The sequence below is a fragment of the Canis aureus genome, chromosome 9 (assembly GCF_053574225.1).
Source record: "Canis aureus isolate CA01 chromosome 9, VMU_Caureus_v.1.0, whole genome shotgun sequence".
In the NCBI taxonomy this organism is placed as follows: domain Eukaryota; kingdom Metazoa; phylum Chordata; class Mammalia; order Carnivora; family Canidae; genus Canis; species Canis aureus.
In genome coordinates, this window is record NC_135619.1 from 58148045 (window position 1) to 58175661 (window position 27617).

At 37.3% G+C, this 27617-nt stretch overlaps 1 long non-coding RNA gene across 5 annotated transcripts in view; it reads left to right on the forward strand.

The window, feature by feature from the left end:
- The window catches only part of LOC144320170 (uncharacterized), a 115622-nt gene that overhangs the window by 16749 nt on the left and 71256 nt on the right, over positions 1 to 27617 (forward strand). For 4 of the 5 annotated variants that reach the window (XR_013385734.1, XR_013385731.1, XR_013385732.1 and 1 more), the window contains one exon: positions 26158 to 26350. This is a non-coding gene — a long non-coding RNA (uncharacterized LOC144320170). Of the gene's footprint in view, positions 1 to 26157; positions 26351 to 26915; positions 27515 to 27617 lie in introns of those variants that run through there. The other variant, XR_013385733.1, reaches the window with a different exon arrangement.

Genomic DNA, 27617 nt, shown 5'->3' on the forward strand with positions numbered 1-27617 from the left:
GATCGATGGAACAGATTGGGGGGGGGTGTCCAGAAATAAATCCCTACATTTATAGTCTATTATTTTCAGCACTGATACCATAAGAATTAACTTGGAAAAATTTTTTTTTCAACAAATCGTGCTAAACAACATACAAAGGAATGGAGTTGGATGACTTCTTTACATTATATCCAAAAATTAACTCAGAATGGATCACAGACCTAAATGTAAGAGCTAAAACTAAAAACAAACAACAACAAAAAAAAACACTCTTAAAACTAAACAAACAAACAACATCCTAAAAAATATAGAAGTAGGAGCACCTGGCTGGCTCAACCAGTAAAGCATAAGACTCTTCATCTTGGGATTGTGCGTTCAAGCACCACATTGGGTATGGAGCCTATTTAAAAACATATATAGAAAGAAGTAAATCTTTGTGACATTGGTTTAGATAATATCCTCTATACACCAAAAGTACAAGAAACAAAAGAAAAATTAGATAATTTGGACTTCATCAAAACTGAAATCTTTTTTGTTGCAAATCATACCAAGAAAGTAAAAAGATAAACTAACAAAATGGGAGAAAATATTTGCAAATTATATAACTGGTAAAGAATTCGTATCTAGAATATATATAAACTACTCTTAAAATTCAATAATTAAGAGATATATAGCCCAATTAAACATTTGGCAAAGGATCTAAATAGTCATTCTCCAAAAAAGATACACAAATGGCCAGTAACCATATGAAAAGATGTTTAGTAGCATTAGCCAAGAGGGAAATGCAAGTTAAAACTATGAGATACCACTTCATATCCACTAGGAAAGTAATAATAAAAGAGATAGATAATGGCAATGTTGGAAATGATGTGGAGAAATTGGAACTCTCACACATTACTGGAAGGAATATAAAATGGTGGAGCTGCTTTAGAAAACAGTTGGCATTTCCTTAAAAAGTTAAACATAGAGTTACCATATGACCAAGCAATTTTACTCCCAAGTATATACTCAAGAGAAATATAAAACTTGTACATGAATGCTCATAGCAGCATTGTTCATAATAGCCAAAAAATGAAATAACCCAAATGTCCATTATCTGATTGATGAATAAATAAAATATATAAATACAATGAAATATTATTCATCCATAAAAAATAGTCAAGTACTGATATGCTACAACATAAGTTAACCTCAAAAACATTGTGCTTAAGTAAAACAAGCCAGGCACAAAGACCACATATGGTATGATTCCATGTATATGAAATGTCCGGAAAAGGCAAATACATGGAAACAGATAGTAGATTATTAATTCCCTCAGCTGGGAATAGGGGAGCAGAAGGGGAGAAGGTAGGGAGGTGATTGCTAATTTGAATGAGATCTCTCTTTGGGATGACAAAATGTTTCCAAAGTTAGATTTTGCTGATAGTTGCACAACTCCATGAAATACTAAAATTAATTGAATTCTACAAGTTTAGCAAGTGAAATATATAGTATATGAAATATATCTCAATAAAGCTGTTTAAAAAAAAGAATAAAAAAATAAAAATAAAATAAAAAAAGAATAAATGACTAAGGCAACCATCAACGCACAGAAAGACACAGACATGATTCATTTGAAACGTTTGAAACAATGAAATATTTTCAGAGAAGTTGTCGAACTAAGAATTATACATTCAATACTTGAAAGCTGGATAATAACTATTTTTTCACCTGTAGAATAGAAATTTAGCTTTTTTAAAATCATTTCTGTCATAAATTTAACAGAATGTTTTTAAAGCAGGAGAGACTTAATATACCTTGGTTATTTCCAACTTCTCTAACCTGTTGAATACTATGAGATTCAAAATACCTTGGTCATTTCCAACTTCTCTAACCTGTTGAATACTATGAGATTCAAAATGGACATATCTATAATCTACCTAATTATTAGACAGATGATGGATTACAGATAGGTCATTAGACCAAAATGATAATAAGAATACTTGTAAAATAAACTATTATTTTTGAGATATCTTTGAGTTCTGATTTTATTAACAAGTGGTATTTTGAATGTTTGTGGGGGGATATCTTTGTAGTCACATAGACTCATTTGTATCAGTCTAGAAATACAAGGATTTGTGTAAAATTTTGTGAAAAAAAATAGAATCCTGGCATCCATCTAACTAGCACATTTAAATAACCTTGTTGAGGAAAATAGTCTTTCTCCCGAATAAGTCAAGCATTTCTTTTGGCTTCTGATACATTTTTCAAGTCTGAGTTTTGCCACATGGCAAGAGGCCAGATGTAAGAATATTTACTTTTCTTTCACTATGTGTTGAAAACTGGTTGAACCCAGAATTAGAGGAATACACACAGCTGGTGGAAAAATGTTCACTGCCTCAATACATATGCAGCTCCTACAAATTTTTGAGGCACATTAATAACCTAGAAACTGCTGAGACCCTGGTTATGATGACAGAGATATCCTCTCTTCCCTGCCAAATTCATGCTCATAGCTTTTCTGGTGTATGATTCCATATGCTATAAATATAGATAAAAACCCCTACTCCCCTCCAGCTTAGCATTAATGGAAAGCAGGAGAGAGCACATTTGACTATTCATGAGCCACTATTTCAAAAGGAAGGCAACTGACATACCCAACCGGTTAGAAAATATAAAGTCTTTAATATTTCAAGCCAGAATAGATCACATTAACTACATATGAAGTATAAAGTCTGGGACTGAGAACCAGCTCTACTTGAAACAAACCAGTGAGTATTTCAGAGAACTTTCCCCCCTTAGTTGTGGAAGAGCAACTGGCATAATTTAACCAGTCTTTTGCTTTAATTTCTGTTCCTAGAACCTTGAACCTTGATGTCTCCCCTACACACACACACACACACACACACACACACACCTTTCCCCAGTTTTGCAGAGGATATGGTAGCGTCAGCACAGAAAACAGTGAAAGTCACTTACCAAATTTAATTCCTTTACTTGAATGTCCTGGAGCAGGAAGGATCAAGCTTTGCCTGTAACTTACCCTTTAAGAGGTAAATGTGGTCTAAACACAGCACGAAGATAGTCCCACCAGCAGAGGGCAGTGGCGTACTGCACACAAAACTTGGTTGGGGAATAGCTTCCAAAGGGCCTTGCAACCTGTGCTTAATAAAGAAGTGGGCAGGAGAGCAAAATAACTGGGTTTACAAGAGATTTATTTCAACTCCATGAGCTAGAAAGTTATACAGCTCCCTGAGAAAACTCCATCGGTGGAATTCACAGCAGGCCAAAGTGTGCCAGTGATCAAAGGCTACAGTGAAGCTCTAAATCATTGCTGCTCCATCCAGAGCCATTTTATCAGTGCTGCTAGCCTCTACCCACGTGGTGAAACCCCTGAAGATGAGCCTATGAGCTATTGTGATTTTAACAACACCAACAGGATTGACTTTGTGATCTCCGATTTGGAGAAGTGGGTAGTTTATAAATAAATCTGAATCAAGAAGCTATGGGCTCCCTCCAGGCAAAATTAAGAAGTGTGAGTTATTGTACCTGCTTTGCAATTAAACAACTGAATCTCTTAACCTCTCTGAAACTCAGTTTAGTAAAGAGTGAATTGAATTAGACAATTCTAAAGACAATTCCGGGTGTCATGTCTTTTGGCTAGAGAGTGTCCTTCAGCCTTCCTCTGAGCATCTCTGGTGAGAGATAGGATTGTGTATGCAAGATGTTCTGCACAGGCACTGTAAGCAGTACACAGTACACAGTGAAGTGTTAATGGTTTAGGATCATTCCATGTTGGGGGAAGGGTGGCTGAAAGTCCCTGGTGTTCCTCAGTGATTTAGATTGAAGAGATTCCTTCTCCTTATCCCATCACCTTCCTTTTCCTCCCCTAGTCAGTGTTGCTTCCATGTAACATGCCTGAAAACTGAATTCAGAGGTGCCTGCCTGACAACACTCCGGGCAAAGTTACTGCAAATGTATACATTTCATTAGGTATAAACTATGGTATTGATTTTTTAATCATTTAATAATTTCCAACATTTAAAAATTAGGATGGGGAGCCTGGGTGGCTCAGTTAAGTGTCTGCCTTCAGCTCAGGTCATGATCCCCAGGGTCCTGGAATGGAGCCCCTCACTGGGGCTCCCTGCTCATTCAGGAGTCTGTTTCTCTCTCTCCCTCTCCTTCTGTCTGCTTCTCCCTCTCCCTCTGGCTCCCACTCTCCCTGCTTGTGCTCTCTCTTTCTGTGTCAAATAAATAAATAAAAATCTTCAAAATAGATAAATATTTGGAAACTTCTCATAAGTATCCTGATTTCCAACTTCTTTTAGAAACCACCAAACAAACAAATATCAGCATTGGGAACTCATTCCCACATAGTGAAAAATTCTCAGAAATGAAAGCTACCCTTTAGATCTACCTCCGTGAATCTCCTAGATCTTCACATTATGGATTTCTCTCCCTTAAGTGATCGTTCCTGGCCACCATAGGCATTGGAGTGTGTGACCCTTGGAATTAACACCAATAGCAAAGTCGGTTAGGGGTTGTTGTTTGTGAGGAATTTTGCTCCTATTTTTCTCACCTTACTGACCAAGTTAAACTTTTCAAGTCTCCTACACACACACACACCTCTTTCTTTTTTTCTTTCTTTCTTTCTTTCTTTCTTTCTTTCTTTCTTTCTTTCTTTCTTTCTTTCTTTCTTTTCTTTCTTTCTTTCTTTCTTTCTTTCTCTTTCTTTCTTCCTTCCTTCCTTCCTTCCTTCCTTCCTTCCTTCCTTCCTTCCTTCTTTCTTTCTTTCTTTCTTTCTTTCTTTCTTTCTTTCTTTTTTTACTAGCTCGAACAAGAAGCTTTAGTTTATTTTCTCCACTTAATGACAACTGATAACAGAGATACTAGTTTTCAGGTTCAAGGTGTCACTATTCCTATCAACCAAAAGCACATAGCATCATCTCACTAGCATTGTAGTGATAAGTCCTTAAAATCTTGAGTTTTGGTGATTCCAAGGAAACACATATAATACAATAAGAACAATGGAATTTATGGAGGCCAAGAAACCCTGCACCTAGTCCCTTAAATCTTACCAGCAAGTCTAGCCATACAATGCATAAAATTACAAAGATATCCACCACTTACTGATTACCTATGATAAGCGAACCCTGTGCTAGGTAATTAAAATTCCATTTTATGAATGGAGAAACACAGCCTCTGGAAGGTGTATTGGTTTGCAAAGACATGAGAACTTGAGGTGTGAGAGGGAATCTAGACACCATTGGGTTCTTTCCACATGAGAAAATCAAACCCAAAGGTGCTAAGATTTTAGAGTGGATTCTGTATTGTATAGCCTCAGTGATCCAATTTGGAATATAGAAGTGGATTGCTTCCACTTGCCTGTACTATCCTGGGGCATTCTATTTTACTGAATCTTCTCTTGTTATTTACATTTCTGTCCATCTTTCCTAATGGAAGGTTAGAGCCTTGTGGGGCATGGCCTATATGTTATTTATCTTTGTAGCTTACCTCAATAATTCTCATGCAACTTGCACCATGATACTTGGTGATACTAAATCTTAGAGACTACACGAGGGCAGATATCCAAAGACTGTGGCAGACAGCTAAGTGGCTGTATGACAAATGCTGCAAAACCAAATGGAGCATCTGAAAAGGGCAAGGCAGGGGCACTAGGGATGACAGCTATACACACAGCTTCAGCTGAAACTCTCCAAGCACTTTTGGGGAAATGGAAAGAGAACAAAGTGACAACATTTGCAAATAAAATGCCCTGTGGGCATATTCTGTACATCCAAGCTGCCATTCCTGGTACAAAGCAGAGTCCATTAAGAGAGAAATCTCCACCAGTCACCCTTTCAAGCCTCATTGATTTTTATGCACAAAATAATGACATATGGGAGGATGATAAAGTGATGGAGCCTATAAGTAAGGATGAGAATAACAAAGCCACCAGAGGGGTTATAATTAGTGTAAGACTTTTAAAAACAAAATCAAGGTTCCATCCAAGTATGTGCTTCTCCTATTATGAACATATTGCCACCAACATCCTGTCTAAAAAAAGTAATAGTCTTGAATGACTTCAAGGACAATAATAGCAAGGTAAACTTAGCACAGAGAAGAGATATTAGCAATAGACTAAACAGTTATGTCTTCCTACATTTTACACATTCAAATCCTACCACCAGAGATGTTACCCAAGATGGTGACTTAGGAAGCTTCTGGATTTGCCTCCTCCTACAGATGCATTGACTATACAGCTACCCAGATCAATTTCCTTTGAAAGAAATCCAGGAACTAGATGGGTGACTCCTATGCATTGGGTTTTAAGAAAATGACCACATCATTAGCCTTAGGAAAGGCTAGGACACACTCTTGACATAAACTGAGCCTTGGGCACAGTGCCATACAATGGAGAGAGAGCCCTAATCCTCAGCACTTCCCTGAAGAGTGGAGTGTTGGATCACAATGCAGAGCCCCAGTGTTTAAAGCTGCCACCCAAGAAACAGGACCCCAAATCACCTAGATCTGACAGCCAATTGGAGCTTGTATTTATGAATCCCACAGGACTATAGCAAACAAAGGAGCAATTGTTATGCAGGCCTGGGTAGCACACCCAGCCACTATCCCCTCACCCAATCTATGCTGGTTTAGCACAGAGGAAGCAGAAAAATATGCCCATAACCTAAGTTTTTCCCCATCAGGATTTTGACTGCGTACTTTACTGGCTGCTCCTCTAGAGTCCAGCTTCTAATTAGTATGCATCTAGGAGCTGACTGGGATCATCCTAGAATCTGAAAGATCTAGATACTTCCCCTGCCTTCTCCCTCTGGCTCTCTCTAACTTATAAGTCTCCAGCTTTTCCCTAGAAGATGCACATCCAGGCATGTAGCACCCCGGCTGTTAAGGCTGCCCCCACCAGCCCCAGGGGACTGGCTCCCAAATCACAAAGCTCTGGGAGAGTAACCTATGGAATGGGAGAAAATAAAGGCAAATCATATATCTGATAAGGGATTAACATCCAAAATATGCAGGTGATTTACATAATGCAATAGCTAAACAAACAAAAGCCAACAAATAACCCAATTTTAAAAGTTGGCAAAGCATCTGATTAGATATTTCTCTAAGGAAGGCATACAGATGGCCAACAGATACATGAAAAGGTGCTTAATATCACTAATCATCAGGGAAATCCAAAGCAAAACCACAACGAGGTATTACTTCATACCTGTTAAGATATCTATTATCGAAAAGACAAGAGATAATAAACGTTGGCTACACTGTGGAGAAAAGGGAACCCATGTACCCTGTTGATGGGGATGTAAACTGGTACAACCACTATGGACAACAATGAGGTGGTTCCCCAAGAAATTAAAAATATAACTACCACACGATCCAGTTTTCTCACTTCTATTTGTCCAAAGCAAACAAAATTGTTATATTGAAGAGAGATCTTTTCTTCCATGTTCACTGAAGCATTATTCAAAATGATCAAAATGTGGAAACAACCTAAATGTCTGTTGATAGATATATGAGTAAGAAAATGTGATATATACTATATATTATATATAATATTTATATTTGTATTAATTCAGCCTTAAAAAATAAGGAAATCCTGCCATTTGCAACAACATGGATAAACATGCAAGACCTTATGCTAAGTGAAATAAGCCAGAGAAAGACAAATACTGCATGATATCACTTATATGTGGAATCTACTAAAAAATAAGTTGATAATACTGTTTTGTATAATTAGATTTATGAGGTAATGGGTGTGTTAATTAATACATGGGGAAATCCTTTTACAATGCATACTTATATCAAATCATCAGGTTGTACACTTTAAATATAGTAACATTCTATTAATTATACTTCAATAAAACTGGAAAAAAAGAAGGAAATCCTAACCCCCAATGTAATGGTACTAGGAGATGGGGCCTTTAGGAGAGTGGAGCCCTCATGAACAGACATCACAGTTCCTGACAGAGATCCCAGAGAGCCCTCTTGCTCTTTTCCACCATGTGAGGACACAACAAGAAGACTTGTCCATGAATCAGGAAGAAAGCCCTCAGCAGACACTTAATCTGCTAGCACCATGATCTAGGACTTCCACCTTAACATTCTGCTTGACACGCAGTGAGGGCTTTATGCAAATTATCCATGGATAATCTCAAATTCAAGAACCAGAAAGGACCTTTATTTTGCAGACTAGAATATTGACTACCTAAAACCACTAACATGACCCGGAAAGTTAGTGTCAGAGCTAGACTTCTGACATCAAATATAGTCTATCTGTCCTTCAATGGCAAACATATTGCATTTGTCAGAATGAGAGGTATGAAAATATAAAGAAAATAGACCTGAGGTACTCAACTACTTAAAACACTTTGCTTCCAGAAGAAAAGCGTGGCCATTTATTTTGAATACATTATAAATCCAACATAATTTTCCCCAGATTATCCCCAAACCAAAATTTTAAAGGCCTTACACTTCTTTTCTATTTCCTATTAAAGAGGGATTTTAGAGAAATGTCCAGCAGTGCAGACTCTAGAGTTAGGTTACAAATTACTTGACCTTGAGCAATTTATTAACCTTTCTGTGCCTTATTTCCTAAGCTATAAAATCATGATAATAATTACTACTTCATAAGGTTAGTGTAAAGATTAAAACACATATATATATACAATTTATATATAAATGTATGATTTATACGAATATAATTTATATAGTATTTTATACATAATTTGTATAGTTTATATATGCATTTATATTATATATAATTTACACATGTAACTTATAACAGTTATTACTGTATTAAATTCACATAACTATTATTGTATTAAGACATATTTTGCATATATATTTTTAAGAAGTTGCTATCCACAGTTCATCAGATTGATTTAGCTTCTAAAGATCTTTTAGGGCTCTGCTATTATACCAGTCATCATGATGAATCATCAAATAGCTTATTTCTGCCCATTCTTTTCTTTTTTTTTTCTGCCCATTATTTTCAATCACATTATGCATTTCTGTGGAAACGTGCACCACTCTGAGACAGAGAAATTCGCTCTATCATAAGAGCATACTGAATTTCCTCCGCGACGTGGGACTTGCCTTTACCTTAGATGATCAAAGTTTTACCTTAGATAATCAAAGTCACAGAGAACATTCCAGGGACTGAAACATGTGGCTTTAATAGGACAGAGAAGAATGGGTCTTTCCGGAGGTGTGAATATTTTTGGACATTCTAAAATTGCACTGGTGTCCAAGGAATGTTTTCGCTTTACTCTGCAAACATGGCAACACCTTTTCCCAATAAAGTTGCATTTCTGAGTGGCATTAAGGATGCCACAATAAGGCTATATTGGGAAGTGAGAAACAGAAGCTGAGTGCCCTAAAACTGGCCCCACTTCCTATCCTATGTTCCCCATTACCTGGCAGAGCCCTGAATGTCTGAGGCAGAGAGAGATGAAGGATCTCAAGGTGATGTCAGCCTATTAACCAGGAAAAGTCATGAGAGAATTAGACTCGATTGGTGAAAAGGAAAAAAAAAAAATTCTTAATGGGAATTTTGTTGAGTCCTTCCCTCTTTTCTGGAAATAGTAATTTTCCAGGACATATGGCTATGACTGATTTGACAGAAATACCAGGTGTGGCCACACTACCACATGGTAGATAGGAAGACAGGCTTCCCCCATTCTTCTTTACTACCCAGTCTCTCTGTCTCTGTCTCTGTCTCTCTCTCTCTCTCATATTCTGCTATCATAAGAAAAATGTTTTCAAGAGATGTGAAGAGACATGAGCATTAAAAAAAAAAAAAAAAAAAGACTAATTCCTTTCTGTCTCTGACCATAAGTAACTTTGCTGCTTCAGGCAACTCTCTGACACCATCCCCACCCTCTTGCACACATACACCACATACATCACACACACACACACACACACACACACACTCAGCTTCAGGGTTCTGTGTCAAGGGAGGAGGCTGGCTCTAGGTTTTCTTCCAGCTTGACATTCTGTGACCTTTATTAGTTCTAATAAAGTTGCTTCTCATCTGAAAGAATTTGTAAATGGATATTGTTGATCCGGAGAATAGATGAGTAATGTGCTGAAGACTATCAAGGAGAAAAAGATGATAGGAATGGATAGGATATTAAAAAATTCAATCACAACATCTTGGGGTTGACTTAAGGGTAGATTTATAAAATCTACATATGGGGGAGTTGAATAATGGCATATCCATTTGTTTTAAAATATTAATGCCCATTATCATGCAAGTGAATTACAGAGGTAAGAGAAAATTAATATTCATTATCCCTATCCAAATGTGAATAATGTTTGCACTACCATCTGTAAATGCATTTGTATGTCTAAACATTTACCTCTAGTGTGTGTGTATGGGCATATTTACATATATTTATAAGTGATATACATGAATCACTTATAAATCATGTGCATAATAAACATATAATAAAAATTATTTTTTTAACCTGAGAAATCCAATAGTAAAATGGGAAAATAGGGGATCCCTGGGTGGCTTAGTGGTTTAGCATTTGCCTTTGGCTCAGGACATGATCCTGGAGGCCCAGGATCGAGTCCCACATCAGGCTCCCTACATGGAGCCTGTTTTTTCCTCTGCCTGTGTCTCTGCCTTTCTCTCTCTCTCTCTCTCTCTCTCATGAATAAATAAATAAAATCTTTTTTTAAAAATGGGCAAATAACTTGTTTGGGCACTTCAAAAAAAGAAGTAAAGAAACACAATAAGCATATGAAGGTTGTTCAACCTCATTGCAACCAAGGAATGCCTAATAATAAAGTTACAAAAAGTCATAATTTCACACCTATCATATTATTGAAACTACAAAGTCTAACACTCTAGGTATTACTTAGAATATGGAGCAAAGGAGCTAAATGTCCGTTATGGAGAATGGGAATTCTTCTATACTGCAAATAAAGTGTAAATTGTTGAAACAATCTACTTCAATTGACAATACCCATAGCCTGTGATCCAACATGTCTACTTCTGGGTACACACCTTTGAGTATATTTTGCATGAGACATGTTCAGGGATATTAACATCTCTTTAAAATAGTCTGTCTGAAACCATTTGGTCCACAAAGTTGTTTTTTCTTGTTTGCTTCTTTTTATTCTATATGAATCAAAAGAACACTGTCTGGCTCTTTAACAAAGAAAGTTTGCTGACCCCCGGTAAAGACTAAGGGAAAGAATGAGAGACCCTGGATCCTGAGCAGCAAACAGAATATTAAAAATGGGTTTCCATTTTGCATGGTTTCCATGCAACCATGCCTACTTCAAGAATTCCCCAAAGGTTGCTACAGATGTATGTGACATTCTGCTTTAGCAGCATTTATCAGAACTATATCACTCAGGCTAAGTACACTGGCACCTCTGAAGTCAGGGCTTGTCTTCTAGGCTTTAGCACAGGATGTCCCCCACCTGAAGATCTGTGTCTGCCTTGAGGACAACCATTTAGTGGAAAACAAATCAAAACACTCTTGAAGTAGTTCAAAGATAATCAAGCCACTCTCAAGTGGCTCAAATATTTCCATTTTTAAGGAAAAAAGAATGGAATCTAAGAACACTGCTTTTTTACTGCAGCACGACTTGTTTAGCAAGACCCATTAATTTATTTTGTTCTTTGGTTTCAAGGACACATTACTTTAAAATACAGGTGGTTCTATGTTGATGAAATGTATTCAGATCCATTATCTCATGAGCTTCACAATCATTTGGCTTTGTCATGGATATTATCTCTTTGGGACGATTAGGATCCATTTCCTCTTCCTCTTAGTAAGGTTACTTCAATTTTTGTACTGAATTTCTTTTCTCACATTAAGCCAAGATGATTTTATTAACACCAGCACCATATGTCACTAAAAATCTTCATCCATGTGGCCCCACTTACTGATTCAGGCACTGGATTCATTTGGGCGCAAGGACTTCTTGTGTAGATTTTTCAAAGGACTCTGAGGAAAAAGCTTGTTTTCTCTTCTCCTGAACTACTGAAAAAAATGCTTTTCTGGGTTGGATATTGTCAAGCAGGAGGATCTAGCAACTAATCCCAAGTAAGGATTCCCACCCCATGAAGGATGGCAAAGATCATAACAATGTCAACCTCCAGATATAGGAGCTCACAGACCTCTACCCAATACTGTACATGGATTGGGAGTCACCAAAGAGGACTCAACACTTAGGAACAGGTTGGGACAACAGTTTACTCAGAGAGAAAAGAAGAGATGCAGCAAGATCAGTATCTGTAGTGTGTGGTGGTTTCTCATGGTCGATGGCTCCCTCCAGATAGTGAATGCAGCATGATAGACTATACCTACCCGTCTCTTACTACTGTGAAGACAGGACTCCCTGCAATTGAGGAAAGCAGAGCATGCAAATATAATGGTAGAACTGACCAGTTGCCATATGAATCACATACTTAAGGAATACAAAGAAGTTCATTGTATACCTAGAACTTCCTTCTAAGAAGGAAGCAGAATCAGAGGCCAAGAAAAAGTCTGACATCCCCTTATCAGTGAATATTTCAAGCCTAAGTTGCTCCTGGGCAAATCTGAAGAGGGAAGGCAGGTCCCACAATGTCTGCTTCCCCGGCAGATATGATTAAAGTAATGGAGAAAAGCAGGAGGGCATCATGTCTGGTATTGCATTTACTATGTTTGATCTTAGATTTCCCTACTGTGTCATTATCATGATGCTCATCGTTGTTATTGTCACCACTTTCTTTTCTTTCATTCCTTTTTTGAAAACTATGTTGGACCAAGATAGCAAAAGTTTGCTGAGAAAGAAGCCAAAACCAAGAAGAAGAGGCATGAAACAGAGTAAAATAATGTCCTCTTCCTATGATTTGAGTCATTGGCTAAAGCCCTGAATGTGGACTTTTCAATATTAAGAGTTAATAAATTCCTTTTGCGTGTAAGCCAATTTTTTTAAAGATTTTATTTATTTATTCTTGAGAGACACAGATAAAGAGAGAGAGAGAGAGAGAGAGAGAAAGAGAGGCAGAGACACAGGCAGAAGGAGAAGCAGGCTCCATGCAGAAAGCCCAACATGGGACTCAATCCCAGGACTCTGGGATCACGCTCTGAGCTGAAGGCATACTCTCAACCACTGAGCCACCCAGGCATCCCATGTGTAAGCCAGTTTAAGTTGAACTACTTGCAAATTTAATATCCCAAATTAGACAGACATTATATTTTCAAAATAAGGCTTAAAAACAAAAACCTGACTTCACTAGAAATAACCTGCCTAAGATAACAAAACTGCTAAACATCAGAGCCAGGATGTAAATTTGGGATTTTGGAGTTTGAATCCAAAGGTTTATTAACCTTCCTTTATAGCTGATTGCTTGGTTAGGCATTCTCGGAGTTCTTAAAAAAAAGTCAACTTGAAAATTGGTTATAACTCTGAGAGAAGTTTTTGTTTGTTTATTTTGCAAATACTTCTGCAAATGTTCATGAGCCATTTTCTATTATGTGATTAAAGAATTGTGCTAAAGATTATATGTTTCTCTCCACCTCTTCTCCACCAGGAACAGTTGAATGCAGAAACCAGATAAGGGTGTTTTTCTCCTTTTTCTTTTGTGAGAAAAGGAATGGGATTCGGAAACAGGTGGTTGTTCCCAACTTCAATAGCTAAAGTCTTAGACCTAATACAGGCCCCTCACAAGTCCTACAATCTCAGTCTCTGCACAACCAACATATACCAAAGGGAGCAGGGTTTCAGAGAGCAGGAAGTCTCCCCAGATGATTAGTATTTCACACAGGCTCTTCCTTCTTAGAAAGTAGTTATTTGTCTTTCTTTTACTCTTTCTCTATAGGTAGTAGCAGCGAGCTTCCAATTCAAAGGCAGAGGGATCTTTCACTTCAGACAGGAGCCTTCAAGCCACAGGACTGCCCTTCCTATACCACAGCCAAATTCTCCTAGGCAGGGCTGAAGACAAGCCTAATAGGGCAGAGATGTATTTTTCTTGCAGCTAGAATTATTTTCACTTAGAATTCAGCTAAAGCAAAGCCATCTATTATTGTCTGCTGGTTTTGAGTGCTAGCTGAAGGAGATGGATAGATAGCCCAAGTTCTAACAAAGAAGATTTTTAAGTCAGGCAATGTGGTTGTTTCGTCCCAAACCCTACCACCAAAGCTTTGGGCTAAATAGTGTTTGTCTTGGGTTCTAGTCCAGCCTGAGGCTTTTCAACAATAAAGTCTGATTCCCTACATTAGACTTATATCACAGTACTTATGACTTTTTGAATATTATATTTAGTTTTATTTTGCCAATCCACATTGTTTTTTAAGTTATAATTTGATTCACTCATTTTTAGTTCTTTTATATTTTATGGAGTTTTCACTAACATCTTATTATAAAAATGCTTAAATCTACAGAATTGACCATGAAGACCCATATACATACTTTCCACTTTCAACAATTTACATTCATTCTATTTGTATTATCATGTATCTATTCATCCATTTACCTTCCTAATAATATTAATATTAACTGATGAAATTTAAATTTCAGATATCACTAATCTATTCATGTAAATGCATAATCAGTATTTATAGTTTGTAGTTCATAGTTCATTTTTCCTGGTGTAAAATTTATATACAATGAAATACATAAGTTATATCATTGAGCTTTGACAGAAGCATACACCTGTGTAAACCAATTCCCTCTTGAAATCCAGAAAGTTTCCTTATATCCCTCTCCAGAAATTCCCACACCCATATCCTCAAAGGAAGCAATGGATTTGATTTATGTCAACATAGTTAAACCTATTCTAGAACTTTGTACAGATAGTATCATAACGAAGGACTCTTTTGCTTAAGAGTTATTTTATTTTATTTTATTTTTTTTATTTATTTTTAAGAGTTATTTTAATCAAAATAATATTCTTGAGATACATCTATGTTGTGTGGGTCAATAATTCATTTCTTTGCATTGCTGAGTAATGAGTTTTATTAAATGAATGTATTGCAATTTGTTTATCATTCTTATTGATAGAAACCTATTCTATTTATGTTTTGACTGTATTAATAAAGTTTATATGGATACTTCTATACAAGTATTTTGTGGAAATATATTCCCTCTTGGGCAGGTAAAGGCAGGGATGATAAATACATAAGAGTGAAATTGTTGGATCACAGGATTGAAATATATTTAGTTTTATAAGAAACAGCCAGACCTTTTTACAAAATGGTTTTTAACATTTCACACTCTCACCAAGAAGAGAGCATTCTGAATTCTGTAGATTCTTTTTTTTTTTTTTTTTAATTTTTATTTATTTATGATAGTCACAGAGAGAGAGAGAGAGGCAGAGACACAGGCAGAGGGAGAAGCAGGCTCCATGCACCGGGAGCCTGACGTGGGATTCGATCCTGGGTCTCCAGGATCGCGCCCTGGGCCAAAGGCAGGCGCTAAACCGCTGCGCCACCCAGGGATCCCTACATTTGTTGTTGTCCATCTTTTTAAACTTTAACTTTCTGGTAGGTAATTACTGGTATCTTGTGATTTTAATTTACATTTTCCTAGTGACTAATGCTATTGAGCACTTGTTCCTGGATTTACTCACCATTTATACATTTTCCTTGTTCAAGTTCCTGTCCATATCTTTTGTTCACTTTAATTTTTCTTTTTGATTTAATAAATATTTATTGATTGCCAATCGTGAGCATAACACTCTGCTGGACTCTAGGAAAACAATAGGATGCTAGTCAGTGTTCTTAAGAAAAACAAAATAAGATATATAGAGGTATATAGGAAGAGATTACCAAGGATAGGCTCATGCAATTATAGAAGCTGAGAAGCCCCATGATCTGCTTTCTGCAAATTGGAAGCCCAGGAAAGCCAGTGGTATAGTTCCAGTCCAAACCTGAGAACTAGAGGAGGCAATGGAGTAAGTCCCAATCTGAGTCTGAAGGCCCAAGAACTAGGGAATGGATGACATAAATTCTGGTTCAAGACCAAAAGCCCAGGAACCAGGAGCATCCATGTCCCAGGGCAAGAAAAGATGAATGTCTCGGCTCAGGCAGAAAGCAAACTCACCTTTCCTCCACCTTTTTGTTCTATGTGTGCCTGCTCGTAGAATGGATTGGACAATGCCTGCTCACGATGGTGAGGGCAATCTTCTTTATTCAGTACCAATTCAAACACAAACTCTTCCAGAAACACCCTCCCAGACACACCCAGAAAAAATATTGTACCAGCTATCTGGACATCTTTTAGCCTAGTGAAGTTGATACATAAAATTAACCATCGCAAATGGTAAAAACAAACAAACCATTATCCTTGCTCTCATAGCAGATGAGCTGATTGGATAATCAGAGAAATAAACAGAAAAATCACAGTTGAGTAATTACTGGGAGTGCATGCATCAGTGGGGCATGTGATTCTGTCTTGTTGGCAGGACACAGTGGAGGAAATTGGGATAATCTTTCACTGAATATGATTGGTTAGATTTGCCTATTACTGATGGACAGTGTGTTCACTTATTAGGGTGGCTGTAACAAATTACTATAGACTGGGTGGCTTCAAAGAGCATAAATTTATTCTTACACAGTTCTGGAAGCTTAAAGTCTGAAATGATGGTACTGGCAGGGCCAAGATTCCTATAAAGGCTGTAAGGGGAAAAGCTTCCTTGCCAATTTCTTGCTTCTGGTGGTTGTCAGGGAACCTCAGTAGTCCTTGGTTTGTAGGCACATCACTCCAACCTCAGTTTCTTTCATCACATGGCCTTCTTTCTTCTGTGTCTCCCCTGAGTCTTTATGTAAATCTCCTTCCTTTCTCTTACAAAGATACCAGTCATCAGATTGAGTGCCTACCCTAACCTCGGATGACCTCATTTTAACTACTTCTGCAAAGATGCTATTTTCAAATAAGGTCACATTCACAGATACCATGGATTTAAACATATCTTTTAAGGGGACATACTACAACCTGTAACAGAAACAATGGAAGTGTTAATTCATGGTAAATAGGGAGAGTTCTATTTTTATTATTTTTTTTAAGATTTTATTTATTTATTCATGAGAAGTAGAGAGAGAGAGAGAGAGAGAGAGAGAGGCAGAGACACAGGCAGAGGGAGAAGCAGGCGCCATGCAGGGAGCCCAACGTGGGACTCCATCCGGGGTCTCCAGGACCACACCCTGGGCTGAAGGTGGCACCAAACCGCCAAGCCACCCGGACTGCCTGAGAGTTTTAAATTAGGCACCTGGGATATCAAGCCCTCTTCCAACTTCTGTTTCTGTTTGAATTGAATAATTCAAAAAAATTCAAAAAAAATTTTTTAAAAAAGAAATTGAGTAATTCATTCCAACTATTTAGACTTCATATGCCTCATTTGAGAAAAGATTGACATTAGATTTGATCTTTCTAAGGTTCTTTCCAAACCTAGACTACAGAACATAATCTTATCTTCTGATGGCTCCTGCTTTCTTCTTATTACATTTGTGTCTCCTTCCTGTATAGTCCTCTATGGACCCTAAGCATATTGATATTATAGCACCTAATACTATCTTATAATTGCCAAAATGTAATAATGCAAGCTTTCTTTTACAAGAAAAACAGTGATGTCATTTTATTCTAGCTCATTGATGTTGCCTTTTATTTTGGATCAATTTCATTACCTCTCTCATTTTGTATATGAGAAATGTATTCTAGATTACTTGAATTCAGGAAATGCTCTTTGTTTACCCTACTTCTTGTGGTTTTATATCTTCCAGTTATCTCTCTGTGCCAGTTTTAACCCCCTGAGGTTAATATTCTGACTGCTCAAGTGAAGGGAATATCTAATCTCAACTGTCAACTCTCATCACACTTGGTTCTTTTATTTTGACAAGTGTGGTTTAGTTTGTATTTATAAAAATGCCTCCCAGTAACCTGTAAATGTACTGCAATATATTGCCCGAAAATAATGGCATCTGAGTAATATGAGCCAATGCAATTTCTGAAAATAATCTGATGTACATACTGGTCAGGAAGATTAATGCAGTTTGCCTAATAATGCAAAATTACATCACATATTTAAATTAGTCGTGAAAATACCCCTGTACTGTATTCCTGAAAGAAATAAGGAGAATAATTAGAAATTGAGGGAAGTGCTAAAGAGGAACTAAGCAAAGGGTTAAAGTAGGAATTACAGATGGATGAAATATTCAGAACAAGTGGTCACAAAAGATTTTGCTGAACAGGTGACACTGAAGTTGAGTCATGAAAGACGAGGAGGCTCTAGTCATGTGCAAAGTGCATGTGTGTGGGCTGTGTGTCTGTACTATGTGTGTATATATTCATGTACTTGTTGGAAGAGTGTTCCAGAGTGGGAACACAATATGCAAAGGCTTTGTGTCAGGAAAGAGCTTGGCATAATAATGATGTAATTAGACTAAGTGAGTAAAAGGGCACATTCTACAAAATGAGGTTTGCAATAAGCAAAAGCTAGATCATGTAGGATTTTTTATATTATGTGATAATTTGGATTTTCTTCTAAGTGTTCTGGGAAGCCAATGAAGGGTTCTCAAGTGAGACATCTGATTTGATTTTCTAGAGACATGATGGTGGGTTAAATTGGATCAAAGAGACATATGGAAAGCTATTAGGGTAGGTAGATTGAAAGATGATTTACAACACAAAATACCACAAATGTTCAAAAATCAAAGGTAAGGTACTTCTGAAAATGGAAATATAGATTGTGCTGTAGATAAAAGTACTGTTTGAAAATTTGTATAAGAAAGATTTGAACTCCTAAATCCCTTTCCTCATTAACCTCAGACTAGTAATTGAATGTCCTTCACCATCACAGAACATTAGGGATTTACTCTCTAAAGAGATTGGTTAACCTAAGAAATTATCAACTCAGGACCCCAGAGAAATGGGAGGAAACCATACTCATAAACGAAGATAATGTGAAAGTCTACATATGAAATAGTGACAGCCCTGAGTTTCTTTTACTCAGCTCCAAGAACGTGGCATCAAGGCTTACACTGTCCAGGAAGGAGTTGAAAAATTCTTCTGGGGAAACCAATAACTTCAACAGAAAGAACCTTCAGATAACTGACAATTGGAAGTCCCCAAGAAGAGTCCAGCCAAATAATCTTCACTGAACCAGCCCATGTATCTTCTTAAGAGAATTTTAGTGTATCAGTTTTAGATATGACAGACATTGAATGATTACCAAATATGTAAGGTAAATGTCAAATATTAAGTACTCAGAATAAAGTATGTCAAAGGCAGTAGAAAATCTATACAGACAGAAGAGAAAATAACATTTATTAAACAGGGATAGATTGTTATAGAAAATGCAAATATTCAGAAAGAATAAAGCTTGTGAAATAAAAGTAAAATAACAGACATAAAATTAAATACAAAAGTGGGAGTAGAAAACTTATGGAAGAAAGGAAAATATGGTAACTAGAAGAGATATAATTAACCATCTTCTCAGTCCAGAGACTGAGCATCTAAAAAATGTTGAGTCTGAAAAAAATTAAAAGAAAAAAGGAGATAATCACTAAGTAGCTTAAGAAAACTTCCCATGACTGAAATTCATGATGTTGTGAATAGAGAGGACTCATCAGTAAAGTGACCCAACGTCCTGGTTTGCCTAAAACCAGGGAGTCCTTAGGGTGAGGGACCTTAGTTTTAACCAATAATAGTGCCAGGCACACTGGAAAGAGTTGGTCACCCTATACACCAATTGCCAGTGTAATGGATTAAAAGACTCATCCCAAATCATATGCTATTATGAAGCTTATGGGACAACATGATGATCCTATGTAATCTCAGGAAAAGGAAAAGACTTGTATACAAAGGACACAGAATCATAAAAGTATCAAACTGCTCAATAGCACCACAGGAAGTTGGAAAATGAAACAAGGCTATCAAAAGTCTGGGGATAAATACTTTTCAACCAGAATTCTATACCTAAAGATGCTGTACAATGTGCAAGATCTCAAAAAACTTTCCTCATATGCACCATTTTCCAGAAATCTACTGGGGAATATACTTCACTAAGATAAAGGAGAAAATTAAGAAAGTGGAAATCACATCTAGAATGTACTAAAAATGGAAATGGTATCTAGATAATTGAGGATCTCACATATGGGAAAGGGGAAAAGAATTTCCAGGATGATGGCAAAGAAATATCTCAAGATGATGTCCTTTGAGCAACCATACTGAAAGAGAATGAGAATCTCTAGAAAGAAAACCACCAAGAAAAAAAAGTGCTTAAAATTAATGACAGGAAATTTTATTTATTACAGTACATTAAGAATGAGTCCAGAAAAAACAAAAGCAAATAAAAAATGTGACAAAAATATTTTAAAAATACACTGCATGAATCATTTATATTTACTTAGCCTTAATCATTAGAGAGGGGCATAGTGATTCAACTAACAATTATAGTATAACTTTATTAAGCAGAAAGGAAAAAAGCAATTCATGTGTGTAAATGTGTGGGAGTGATGTAAGAAATTATTGTAGTAGCATCTTCAACAGGAAGTTGATTATTCTAAAACAAAAAATGTCAAGCAAAAATATTTTAAACATATTTAGAAATTAGGAGAAAAATACTAGGCTATGGCTTGGGGAAAGGTAGTTTGAAAAGAGTTGAAAGACATTGTTTCTAGAAAAATGGGAATTGGGAAAGGGGAAAGGTAATGCAAGAGTCTACTATTATATGTAAAACTTATAAAATTATATAACATGTGTCATTTTGGTAACAGTAACAATTCAGAAAAATCTGCGGGAGAGAAGGACAATCAAGAAAGAGTGGTGGTGAGTATGCCTGCTGAGTCGAGTCAGATGAGGACTAAGAACTGCCCATTGAAGTTGGCAACAAAGAGGTCATTGGACACCTTGACATTGCCAGAGTCACTGGAGAAGTGCAGGCAAAGCCAAACTGTACTGGATTGATGAGGAGTTGCAAAATATGGGCAAGAAAGTGAACTTCACAAGGCCTAAAACTAAAGATTCAATATCCAAGGTGTCTTGGCAATGAGTAGCTACAAATCCACTCTGTTAAGACCGGTTTCAGCAGGATTCAGGATAGAAAGAGATGACATATTTTAAAATGTTGGTTAAGAAGGATTTTTTGAAGGCAATATTAACACAAATGTGAAGAGGTTAAGAAAAACTGACGGAGGATGGTGACACAGCATGGGGTTAGAGAGAGAAGGAAGCCATGGCCACCCATAGGCCTAAAAGAGCAAAGGGAGGGAGTGACTACTAAAGTCCAGCAAGATCTGTGGCTTAGCAACGTGCTTCCCATCTGAGGCCATCGTCCTTTGTAGCACTGCCCCCCCTGCAGCTTTGCCGAGGGGAAGTTTAGGGAATATAACCCCCTGTATCTCTCTTTATCTCCATTCAATCTCCCACCCACACCTGCCATGATGATGCTCAATCAGAAGCCAAAGGCAAAGCAGCCTGGGTGGTGCCAGCCACAGATAGATAATGTCCCTGGGAACAACTTAGGTCAGTAGAATTTGAAATGTATGTTTGAAAAAGCAAATAGAAACAACCCAGCACAAAACCTTGAACTTAAAGGAGCTACTATCTTGATGCATTTTTTTTCTAAATTTTCTCATTTTTAGTTGCCTTTATCATATCCTTCTTTATAGCATCTAATTATAACTTTGGTTTTCTAATTTTTTGGAAAAATAATTTTTCCACTAATTTTTTCACTAATGATAAATGGTGGACTCTTTGGTGTATGTTTACTTCATGATTATTTTGCTTCCTGTCCTGCCACAAACTGCCTGATTTTCAGTTTCCCACTTCAACTTCTGAAGAAGAATCTCTTAGGACCAGATGTTTACTGTTTAGATAGAGATTTATCAGCCTTCAAAGCCTGTCCTTCAAAAAATACTGAAGGGTATCGAGATTGCCCCAGAAAGCACTGTGGAGGAGATGATTCAGAATTGGCATTTATAAGACTATAAATTTACATTTGTAAAGAGCTTTCATATGCATCAAGTCTTCAATGTGAAAGAGACACGTGAAAACACATATATTTAGATGGCTTGTCTAAAGTCACTTAGCAAAATTACAGCAGTACCAGGACAGCTAGGAAATCAAGTTCTGCTTAGCAAAATTTACAGTTATACAGCTTAGAGGAGTAAATTTGGAAAATTATTGTGTTATAGTATGCGAAGACAGGGCTACACATACAGAGATAAATACATATGGAGATAATTCCTATTTACACAGAAATGATGGTCTGTGATGAGAAGAATGGAACCTATCTGAAATAATCCAGAAGAAAAGAGGAAAAGTAGCAGAAACATATGATTTAATGAAATTAGGGAATTTAAGAATTTTTTTTTTTAGTTTTTAAATTAAATTAAATTAATTTATTTATTTATTTATTCATGAGAGACAGAGAGAGAGAGAGAGAGAGAGACAGAGACAGAGACATAGGCAGAGGGAGAAGCAGGCTTCTTGCAGGGAGCCAGATGCAGGACTCCATCCCCAGACTCCGGGATCACGCCCTGAGCCAGAGGCAGATGCTCAACAGCTGAGCCACCCAGGTGTCCCAGGAATTTAAGATTTTAAATGGCATATAGTAAAATATATTTTTAAAGATAAGTCTCTTATCTCTATTCCTTGTAAGTATTAGAGAAATTTGGGCCAAATTTGGACAAATAACTTGAGGGTACAGTATAAAGTTGAAGCCATTAAGAAATCGTATGCCTTTGTGATTAATGTCCCCCAGCACATGCTCAGCCTTATCAGTACAAAAGCCAATTGGTGCAGAGTGAGTGAAGAAAGATGGCAGTGATGTAGTTTAGGAGGGAATGGGAAACAGCAAAAGGGGAAGATCCAGAACTGTTCAATTCCTGTGCGTGGAGATGATAGGCCAAGTGCAAAATGAAAAGATTAGAACTGAGGGTCCCATGTGGCTCACGAAAGGGGCATTGTGTGCTAAGACTGGGAGTTAAAAAATAAGAAGGCTGAACTGAAGGCAACGGGGCAGCAAAGACAGTGAGGGAGAAGAAAAACACACAGGGCATTGTGAGACTGAAAAAACTCAGATGACGTGTGCTTTAAAAATAATAATTCTAGAAAATTGTATGTATATTCTGTATACAGAGCTCAGTCCTATGCCTGGATTTAAAAGGTAATAATGAGTTAGGGACCAATGGGCTAGGCTGGGCTAGGTAGGGGGCCATGGAAGCAGGCTCACAAAAATCCCCAAAATGCAGAGGTGTATGGAAACCAGAGATAAGGGAACAAGCCAGAGCACCCTGCTCTAGGTGTGGGCAGGGAGGGCATCTTTTTTATGGCAGTCATCTGTGACCAATAAAAAGTCATCAGACTCTAAAAAGGAATTAAGCCATTAGAGATGTTATCACTAATCCTTACTCAATGGTGATGTCAATAGATATTGTTAAAAAGGATTTAGGTTCCCTGATTAGGCTCTCAATAAAAGACTAACCCTACAAGCCCTCAGTGGCAACACTGTCAGGACCCCTCTCACTCCTGAGAGCTTTCTCTGTATCTTTACTGCTTAATAAACTTCTATCCCTTTACTCACTCTCCTGTGTCTGCGAGATTCATTCTTCGACTCCATGAGATAAGAGCCAAGCTCTCCCGTATCAATAACTAACCTTAGCAATGTAAGGTATTGCACTAGATTTTTTTTTTTAATTATTCTATGTTTACTGTAACTAATGCGAGAACTAAAATGAGTGACTTCTGTCTTAAGTGTTCCACTGGAGGTGAAAATGAGATAGGGTAATTCTTTCCTCCTCCTTCCTCTTCTCCTTTCCTTTCCCCTTCCTCTTCTTCCTCTTGTTCTCCTTTTCCTTCTCTATCTTCTCTTTCTGGCAAACCAGTTCATCATGATAGGATTGTAAGTGGCATACTGTGAAGGAATCACTCATCTTGAGTCATTGCCTGACTGAAAAAAAAAAAAAAAAATGCTCAGTCAGTCGTCTTTTGCTCACCCCACACATTTCATATAATAAAGCCAATCAGTGGGAAGCCTGGGTGGCTCAGAGGTTGAGCATCTGCCTTCGTGTCAGTGCATGATCCCAGGGTCCTGGGATTGGGTCCCACATTGGGCTCCCTGCATGGAGCCTGCTTCTCCCTTTGCCTATGTCTCAGCCTCTCTCTGTCTCTCAAGAATAAATAAATAAAAATCTTTAAAAAATAAAAAAATAAAACTAATCATTATTTGAAATGAGACATCTGTGGACTGAAAGCAATTGAGGAAATAGCTATCAAGAGAATAAATTTATATATCCCCAAACCAGTGGTTAGACTCCAGGTAGACCGGGAGAGTAGCTGTCATGTGGGCTTAGAAAGTACTGTAACCAGACGCTTCTGTGGTCTGATCACAGATATATTTATCTAGAATCAGAATCAGTAGAAATGGAAAAGTGAAAGATTCAAATAAATCTCTATATAATTACCCCTTGGAGTTCATCATTCCCTCATATCCCAATTGTTCCCCTTACTATACTTTTAGAAGCTGAATTTCAATTGAGAAACAATGAATTGTGCCAGCAATAGAAACAACTTTCTTTTTCTTTGTTCCAAATAAACTTTGTGGGCCAGGTTTAAGGTATTATGGGGAAAAAAAAAAAAAAAAATATATATATATATATATATGTAGTTCTATATTCTGGTAATTTAACATGCGAATATAATGAAAGCCAAAGGCTTTTACTATAGTCCACATGAGCATCCCTAACTGGTTATTTAAGCCAAACAAACAGATCACTTAATTTGACCTTGGTTTCCTCATCTATTAAAAGGGTAGCTATAAATCTCTTAATATTTTGATATTTTATTAATTCCATTTAAGCATAGGGCATTTCTGAGTTGTTGAAGGCAGGGAAAATTATGAAGATTATGAATATACATTCATTTGTATTCTCCAAAACAACCCAGATCCCTGGTGGGTCCTTAAATTAAAAGCATTCACATAGTCCCTACTTAGTTGCTTACTTGTATTTGACTTAAAACTTGGCTATCGGGGCATCTGGGTGGTTCAGTGGTTGAGCATCTGCCTTTGCCTCAGGTCATGATCCCGCGGTCCTGGGATCCAGTCCTGCATCAGGCTCCTAAAAAGGGAGCCCGCTTCTCCCTCTCCCTGTGTCTCTGCCTCTCTCTCTGTCTCTCATGAATAAACAAACAAACAAACAAACATACCTTATAAACATACCTTTATAAGATACTATAAAAATACCATTATAAAAAAACTTGGCTATTAAGGCAAGAAAGTGCATGTCTCAGGATAGTATTTTTTAGTGCCTTACTCTTTTTCCATGCAAATTAATGTGTTTAGATTCTTAACTTGTAAATTTAACATACATTTTAAGACATTTTAAAAATCAAAGCAAAGGATTAAGAAGGGTTATCTAGTGAGATGGACATTACTAAGCAAGAAAAATGATGGGCAATGAAATGATAAACCTATTTGGTCTCCCCTTAAGGCCCTCTCCTATCAGCTGATTTACAAGTTATTCTAAGATTCTAAAGATGTAGGGAATTCTTTTTTCCCCTACGAAGGGGATTGTTTGCTACCAGTGGTACTTCTCAGAGCACATCCATCCTGTTTCTGAGAAACACTATTTTTTTGTTTGTTTTATTCTCCCCTCTGGGATCCTATTGCATGAGAGGAAAAGCAGACCTGGTGGGAAATAATAGCAGGCATTTTATGGGCTGTAATTGATGAAAGAGTGAAATGCATTAACTAATTGAGAACAGAAAATTGGAGCCCAGGATCCCATTAGAAATCTCTTCTACTTCCTAGATCTTTTTAAAGATTTCCAAAATACTTTTGGTTGGCCCCCTCACTATTTCCCATCTGTTTTGTTTTTTTTACTAGCTTCCCATATACCCTGAAACAATGAATTTGAGCATAAAATCAAGCAGATAATGTTTTTTTCAGATAGATTAGAAAGAATGAAGGGAATGCCTTCTTAATTAGGTAATCATCCATCACCTCACACGACCAAGGATTTACCATTAACTACTTCCAATACAAGTGCAGGGTGGAAAATGAAGCAAAATGCCAGTTTCCCTGCAGCAGAAATGTTTGCTCTGAGAAAATATTTACAGCTTTCAATCTACCCTGGAACAGTCAGTCATTGTACTTCAGGTAAGAGTAGGAATATCGATACCAGTACAAAACTTTATAGTTTACAAAATATTTTGCATGCTTTATTGTAGTCAAACTTCGTGCTGACCCTACAAAATAGCTGCTATCCATCCATTGTGAAGATAAAGGAATTGTGACAGGAAGACTGAGAAGTGTCAGTTGGTTCACAAGTTCCTTGGGAGCTCACCAGATGTAACCTGAAACTAGCCCCTGAACATAGAAGACAGGGAGAGACCCAAGAAAGAGGCAAGCCACTCCAGATTGGTAGGTGGCAGGCTTAATGGGGAAGGGAACTTACGTACAAAGTTTGTCTTGGGTCATTGAAAGACAAGTAGATCTCCACACCTGCCCACCAAATCTTAAAAGTTTATATAGAGGCCTTCACTAGATTTAATCATATGTACTGTCTAGATAGTCTTAACCACATCACTATCTCAAAGCCATGTCCTCAGGGCAGCTTCTGGGAATGGAGAAGGCAAGCAGAATGCACATTCCAAAGACAGGGAAGGGTGTGAGGAGCCTCAGATTGCCTAGGTCACATCTTTGCTGTGGCTTCCCTCAACATTTGTCAAGTTTGCACTACCAGAAGCATGAAAACCCAGCCAAGTTCTCCATCACAGAGGAAGATGATGTTTTGGCTCTCAGACTCTGGGGAGAAGAAAGACATGTTCTTCAGAGTTAAAAAACATGCCTAAGGCAACCATACTTGTTGCCTTCTCTCAGAGGGTATGTTTTATTAGTGTATATTTTAGTGTATATTTAATATGTATTTATTTAGTGTATTTTTTATTAATTGGCATTTCAGTCTTGTTTCTATTTTGTTTCCAAGGGTTACTCCCAATTCCTTGGAGCCTCATTACTTGAAGTTTCAACCAGGAGAGTTGGCACCACTTAGATGTCCTTGGTTTGTAAAAAATGTTTAGCCCAAATTGGGAAAGAGTGCTGTCTAGCTAGTAATTTTAATGTTAAGGGGAAGTTGGATGTAAGGAGATCTGTGCCACATTCTGAGTGTTAAGCCTAAATAAACAAGAACATTGTGGAGAGAGGACTGAGTCTAATTAGAGCTCACCTCTAACACCTTGAATATGTTGACTTTATATACGGGACTTAACTTCTCTAGTCTTAGTGTCTTCACTTAGGAAAATATGGAATACGTACCCTGCAGAATACCAATTCCTCCATTAAACTCAACTCATCTTGTACTTTCCTTCATAAAACCTTTTCTGAGTACTGCTGCCAAATCATAGTGACCACTCCCTCTTTGTATCACCAACATGCCACTCACATATGTATAATACTAATGAAGAATAATAGTCTTAAGACAGTCGGCAGGGCCAAGGGGCCCCTGCCCTAAGAGAAAACCTCCTTAAAAGGATTTTACACCACCCTGGAAGGAGCCTTCCACCCTTTCCCACATGGACAACTCTGTGATAGGTAGATGAATGTGTGGACAAAACCCTGGTTGGGTGACAAGTGCATGGAAGGTTAATCAGATTAAAGCAGCCCACCAACAAGCCCTTAAAAACCCTAG